The following is a 7,517-nucleotide window of genomic DNA, read 5'->3' on the forward strand; positions in this document are numbered from 1 at the left end:
AAGGCTGAGGCAAGAGAGTAACTTGAAGCCAGGAGGCAGAGGTTACTGAGCCGAGATGGCGACATTGCACTCTAGCCTGGGCAACAAGAGCGAAACACTGTCTCAAAAAAAAAAAAAAAGGTTTATTGAATATTCCAGTATTCAAAACCCACAGGCACAACTCCTACCAACTAACTGGGTCAGTAGAGGTCCTTCCAGGACCGCAGATATCCTAATGCTTCACACCCACCCATTTTACCGATGGGGCAATAGAGGAAGTGGGTCACCTATGCACTGCCCAAGGTCACCCAGCAATGTAATTGCAGGGCCTGGATCAGTCTCTCCACTGTTCAAACACTAAATGGCTACCTTAACCCCAGGGAAGCAAGTATTCGCTGTTCCCCTCTGAGAGAGGGGGCTCAGTCAGTATGTTCCCAGAGGATCAGGTGTCCTGGAGTGTCTTTGCTTTGGACTCAGGGAAGGTGTCCAGTTACTACTGCTCTTCCCTGGGGCCCCTCCGAGGCGTGTGGGGGATGAGGTCACTAATCCGTCCTGTCTCTTTGGTAGCTGAAAAGATTTTGGAGACCCAACCAATGCCCAAGGACCCTGCCAAAGCACCAGGAAAATAGGAAAGGAAAATAAAATGATATATGTGAAAGCACTGGGAAAGGTAGAAAAGGACACTTTTGTCACAAAGTCATTGTGTCACTTGGCACATCAGTTCAGCTCTCTGGCCTTCCATTTCCCTAGTTGTCAAATGGAGGAGCTGGTGCCACAATCTCCAACGTGCCTTACAGCTTCCATAAATATGTAGACGTGTGGAGGCTGAGGCAGGCGGATCACCAGGTCAGGAGATTGAGACCATCCTGACTAACACGGTGAAACCCCATCTCTACTAAAAATACAAAAAAAAATTAGCCGGGCGTGGGTGGCAGGCATCTGTAGTCCCAGCTACTCGGGAGGCTGAGGCAGGAGAATGGCATGAACCTGGGAGGTGGAGCTTGCAGTGAGCCGAGATTGCACCACTGCACTCCAGCCTGGGCAACACAGCGAGACTCCATCTCAAAAAAAAAAAAAAAAAAGATCATTTTATTTATTTATTTTTATTTTTCTTGAGATGAAGCCTCTCTCTGTTGTCCTAGGCTGGAGTACAGTGGTTTGATCTCGGCTCACTACAACATCTACCTCCTGGGCTCAAGCAATTCTCCTGCCTCAGCATCCTGAGTAGCTGGAATTATAGGCGCCCACCACCATGCCTGGCTAATTTTTGTATTTATTTATTTATTTTTTGAGACGGAGTCTTGCTTTGTCGCCCGGGCTGGAGTGCAGTGGCCGGATCTCAGCTCACTGAAAGCTCCGCCTCCCGGGTTCACGCCATTCTCCTGCCTCAGCCTCCCGAGTAGCTGGGACTACAGGCGCCCGCCACCTCGCCCGGCTAGCTTTTTGTATTTTTTTAGTAGAGACGGGGTTTCACCGTGTTAGCCAGGATGGTCTCAAACTCCTGACCTCGTGATCCGCCCGTCTCGGCCTCCCAAAGTGCTGGGATTACAGGCTTGAGCCACCGCGCCCGGCCTAATTTTTGTATTTTTAGTGGGGGTTTCACCATGTTGGCCAGGCTGGATTTGAACTCCTGACCTCAATTGATCTGATAGCCTCAGTCTCCCAGAGTGCTGGGATTAGAGGCATGACCCACTGCGCTCAGCCCAGTTTTATTATTATTATTATTATTATTATACTTTAAGTTCTAGGGTACATGTGCACAAACGTGCAGGTTTGTTACATATGTATACATGTGCCATGTTGGTGTGCTGCACCCATTAACTCGTCATTTACATTAGGTATATCTCCTAATGCTATCCCTCCCCCCCCCAATTTTTTTATTTTTAATAGAGATAGTGTTTCACCATGTTGGCCAGGCTAGTCTCAAACTCCTGGCATCATGTGATCTGCCCGCCTCAGTCTTCCAAAGTGCTAGGATTACAGGCGTGAGCCCACCACCCCCAGCCTAAAAGATTATTTTATTTTATTTATTTTTTGAGACAGAGTCTCATTCTGTCATCCAGGCTAGAGTACAGGGGCGCATTCTCGGCTCACTGCAACCTCCACCTCCTGGGCTCAAGCAATTCTCCTGCCTCCACCTCCCAAGTAGTTGGGATTACAAGAGTGTGCCAATCATGCCTACCTTTTTTTTTTTTTTTTTGAGACGGAGTCTCGCTCTGTCACCCATGTCACCCAGGCTGGAGTGCAATGGCGTGATCTCGGCTCACTGCAACCTCTGCCTCCTAAGTTCAAGCAATTCTCCTGCCTCAGCTTCCCGAGTAGCTGGGATTATAGGCATGTGCCAAAACACCCGGCTATTTTTTTGTATTTTTAGTACGGATGGGGTTTCACCATGTTTCCCAGGCTAGTCTTGAACTCCTGACCTCAAGTGATCTGCCCGCCTCAGCCTCCCAAAGTGCTTGGCTTACAGGCATGAGCCACTGCACCCGGCCATATTTTTATATTTTTAGTAGAAAAGGGGTTTCACCACGTTGGCCAGGCTGGTCTTGAATTCCTGACCTCAAATGATCTACCTGCCTTGGCTTCCCAAAATGTTGGGATTACAGGCGTGAGCCACCACACCCATCCAAAAGATTATTTTATTTATGTATTTATTTATTTATTTTTTGAGACAGAGTTTCGCTCTTGTTGCCCAGGCTGGAGTGCAATGGTACAATCTCGGCTTACCACGACCTCCACCTCTCAGGTTCAAGCGATTCTCCTGCCTCAACCTCCAGAGTAGCTGGGATTACAGGCATGCGTACCATGATGCACGGCTAATTTTGTATTTTTAGTAGAGACAAGGTTTCTCCATGTTGGTCAGGCTGGCAGGCTGGTCTCAAACTCCTGACCTCAGGTGATCAGTCCGCCTTGGCCTCCCAAAGTGCTGGGATTACAGGCATGAGCTACTGCACCCGGCCTATTTATTTATTTTTTGAGACAGAGTCTCGCTCTGTCGCCCAGGCTGGGGTAAAGTGGCAGGATCTTGGCTTACCACAACCTATGCCTCCCGGGTTCAAGAGATTCTCCTGCCTTAGCCTCCCAGATAGCTGGGATTACAGGCGCCCGCCACCACACCCGGCTAATTTTTGTATTTTTAGCAGAGATGGGGTTTTGCCATGTTGGCCAGGCTGGTCTCAAACTCCTGACCTCAAGTGATCTGCCTACCTTGGCCTTCCAAATTGCTAGGATTACAGGCGTAAGCCACCACATCCAGCCCAAAAGATCATTTTAAATAGTGATTAATGCTATAAGGAAAAAAGGCGGGCCAGGCCCGGTGGCTCATGCCTGTAATCCTAGCACTTTGGGAGTCCATGGCAGGTGTATCGCTTGATCTCATGAGTTTGAGACCAGCCTGGGTAATATCCACTTTTCTACCCTGTTCTGTGATACAGGACAGCAAACCATAATTCCCCGTTCTCAGTTAATGTTAGGTTCTTCCAATGAGAGCAGATACAAGAAGCCTGGGAGGCAGGAGGAAGAGAGGGGACTTTTCTTGCCTGGTTTGCCTGCTACTCCTAGCATGTTCCCTCAGTAATAACACTGCATCTGGCAGTAGCATTTGGTTCAGTCTCCAGATTATTTGCACACTCCCAGAAACAGTCTCCTTGTGCTCCCGTGGAGGCACCAACGGCAGACTCCTCCTCAGAGTTTTGAGTCCCAACTAGGCAGGGCTCTGGGAGGCCCAGCACCAATCTGGTCGTGCCTCTTTCTTTTTTCCTTTCTGTCTTTGTTTTTTTGTTTGTTTGTTTGTTTGTTTGTTTTGAGACAGAGCCTCACTCTGTCACCTGTGCTGGAGTGCAGTAGCACAATCTCAGCTCACTGCAGCCTCTGCCTTCTGGGTTCAAACGATTCTCCTGCCTCAGCCTCCCACATAGCTGGAATGACCAGCATGCACCACCACACCAAGCTCATTTTTTGTATTTTTAGTAGAGACAGGGTTTTGCATGTTGGTCAGGCTGGTCTCAAACTCCTGACCTCAAGTGATACGCCCACCTCGGCCTTTGAAAGTGCTGGGATTACAGGCACGAACCATGGTGCCTGGCTATGTGTGTCTTTCTTAGAGGGGTGAGAACGAGCTCTCTGGGGCTCTTCCTCCAATTTTGCTAGCTCTGCTAACCCCAACTTGTTTTTTTGGGTTTTTTTTTTTTCATCTCCAGCTTTGGAGGTGGTAGCTATTTCCTCTAGTTGCTATTTACATTACCTCGGTGTTCCCTTTCTGTCTTCTCAGTCCTCTGTCGCCTGTTTAATGAATTTCCTATTTTAACTTCTCTCTGTTTTCCTAACTGGATGCCGACTTACAGAAAGGCCCTAGGAAGACTTAGATTTTTACTCCAGTCCAATGGGAAGCCACTAAATGGTTTTAAGCAAAGGGTAGATTGATAGATTGTAAATCTGAATAGTAATTTATTGCAAAGAGTACATTATAATTACTCTTATAATTACCGACACTGGGCATGGTGGCTCATGCCTCTAACCCCAGCACTTTGGGAGGCCCAGGCAGGAATATGACTTGAGGTCGGGAGTTCAAGACCAGCGTGGCCAACATGGTGAAACCCAGTCTCTACGAAAAACACAAAAAAATTAGCAGGGTATGGTGGCTCACACCTGTAATCCCAGCTACTTAGGATGCTGAGGCAGGAGAATCGCTTGAACCTGGGAGGCAGAGGTTGCGGTGAGCTGAGATTACACCACTGCGCCCCAGCCTGAATAACAAAGTGAGACTCAAAAAACATATATGGCCAGGCATGGTGGCTCACGCCTATAATCCCAGCACTTTGGGAGGCAGAGGCAGGTGGATCACCTCAGGTCAGGAGTTCAAGACCAGCCTGACCAACATGGAGAAACCTTGTCTCTACCGAAAATACAAAATTAGCCAGGCATGGTGGGGCATGCATGTAATCTCAGCTACTCAAGAGGCTGAGGCAGGAGAATTGCTTGAACCCGGGAGGCAGAGGTTGCAGTGAGGTGAGATCGTGCCATTGCACTCTAGCCTGGGCAACAAGAGCAAAACTCCATCTCAAAAAACAGAAAAAAAAAAAAAAATATATATATATATATATATGATACAGGATGTGCAAATATATATAAATATATGTAACTATCTTTCTTTTTTCCTTTGTTTTTTTTTTTTTTTTTGAGATAGAGTCTCGCTCTGTCGCCAGGCTGGAGGGCAATGGCACGATCTCAGCTCACATTGCAACCTCCATCTCCTGGGTTCAAGTGATTCTCCTGCCTCACCCTCCTGAGTAGCTGAGATGATAACTGCACTCCACCATGCCCAGCTAATTTTTGTATTTTTAGTAGAGATGAGGATTCACCATGTTGGCCAGGATGGTCTCTATCTCTTGATCTCGTGATCCGCCCGCCTCAGCCTCCCAAAATGTTGGGATTACAGGCGTCAGGCACTGCGCCCGCCTCTTCTTGTTTTTTTTTTTTTTTTTTTTTGAGACAGAGTCTCACTCAGTTAGTTGCCCAGGCTGGAGTGCAGTGGCATGATCTCAGCTCACTGCAAGCTCTGCTTCCCGGGTTCATGCCATTCTTCTGCCTCAGCCTCCCGAGTAGCTGGGACTACAGGCACCCGCCACTACGCTTGGCTAATTTTTTTGTGTTTTTACTGGAGATGGGGTTTCACTGTGTTAGCCAGGATGGTCTCGATCTCCTGACCTCGTGATCCACCCGTCTCGGCCTCCCAAAGTGCTGGGAATACAGGCGTGTGCCACCGCGCCCGGCTTTTTTTTTTTTTTTTTTGTCTTAATAGAGACCAGGTTTCACTACGTTGCCAAAGTTGGTCTTGAACTGGCTTCAAGCGCTTCTCCAACCTCCTTTAGGCCCGAGCCACTATGCCTGGCCTAAAATTTCCTTTCTCTATATACACACATATATTAATATGTATAATGTATGTACAATATGCCAGGTGCTATGCCTCACGCCTGTAATTGCAGCACTTTGGGAGGCCAAGGCGGGCAGATCACCTGAGGTCAGGAATTCGAGACCAGCCTGGCCAACATGGTGAAACCCCCGTCTCTACTAAAAATACACAAATTAGCCAGGCATGGTGGCAGGCGCCCGTAATCCCAACTACTCGGGAGGCTGAGGCAGGAGAATCACTTGAACCCAGGAGGCAGAGGTTGCAGTGAGCCGAGATCACGCCATTGTACTCCAGCTTGGGCAACAGAGGGAGATTCTGTCTCAAAAAAAAAGACACAAAAGACAGGGTCTCAGCCGGGTGCGGTAGCTCACGCCTATTATCCCAGCCCTTTGGGAGGCCGAGGTGGGCAGATCACTTGAGGTCAGGAGTTCAGGACTAGCCTGTCCAACATGGTGAAACCCTGTCTCTACTAAAAATACAAAAATGAGGGCTGGGCGTGGTGGTTTACACCTGTAATCTCAGCACTTTGGGAGGGTGAGGCAGGTGGATCACCTCAGATCAGGAGTTCAAGATCACCCTGGTAAACATGGCGAAACCCTTTCTGTACTAAAAATACAAAAAAAAATGGCTGGGCACGGTGGTTCATGCCTGTAATCCCAGCACTGAGGTGGGCGGATCATGAGGTCAGGAGACTGAGACCATCCTGGCTAACATGGTGAAACCCCGTCTCTACTAAAAAATACAAAAAAAAAAAAAAATAGCTAGGCGTGGTGGTGGGCACCTGTAGTCCCAGCTACTCGGGAGGCTGAGGCAGGAGAATGGCGTGAACCCGGGAGGCGGAGCTTGCAGTGAGCTGAGATTGTGCCACTGCACTCCAGCCTGGGCGACAGAGTGAAGACTCCGTCTTAAAAAAAAAACAAAAACAATTACCCAGACATGGTGGCACTTGCTTGTAATACCAGCTACATGAGAGGCTGAGGCAGGATGATCACTTGAACCCCAGTGAGCTGACATCATGCCACTGCACTTCAGCCTGGGTGACAAAAGTTTGAGACTCCATCTCAAAAAAAAAAAAAAAAGACAGGGTCATGTTATGTTGCTTGTCTTGAACTCTTGGATTCAAGCCGACTCCCACATTGGCCTCTCAAAGTGCTACAATTACAAGTGTGAGCTACTGCATTCAACCCCAAATAGCTTTTATGCACAATGAGGCTTTTTGCTTCTCTGTCAAATGGATATAGCTACTTTTCTCCCCACATTTTATCTTAAAGGAAAGGTATTATTAAACTAGTTGTACAACATATTGGGAATTCCTTACAGTTTTAAAAATTATCAGGCCGGGGCCAGGCACAGTGGCTCACGCCTGTAATCCCAGCACTTTGGGAGGCCGAGGAGGGCGGATCACCTGAGGTCTGGAGTTCAAGACCAGCCTGACCAACATGGAGAAACCCCGTCTCTACTAAAAAATACAAAAAAAATTAGCCGGGCGTGGTGGCAGGCGCCTGTAGTCCCAGCTACTCAGGAGGCTGAGGCAGGAGAATGGCGTGAACCCGGGAGGCAGAGGTTGCAGTGAGCCTAGATCTGCCACTGCACTCCAGTCTGGGCACAGATGGAGACTGTCTCAAAA

The sequence above is a fragment of the Trachypithecus francoisi genome, unplaced genomic scaffold, assembly GCF_009764315.1.
Source record: "Trachypithecus francoisi isolate TF-2019V2 unplaced genomic scaffold, Tfra_2.0 Lachesis_group11, whole genome shotgun sequence".
NCBI classification, from domain to species: Eukaryota; Metazoa; Chordata; class Mammalia; order Primates; family Cercopithecidae; genus Trachypithecus; species Trachypithecus francoisi.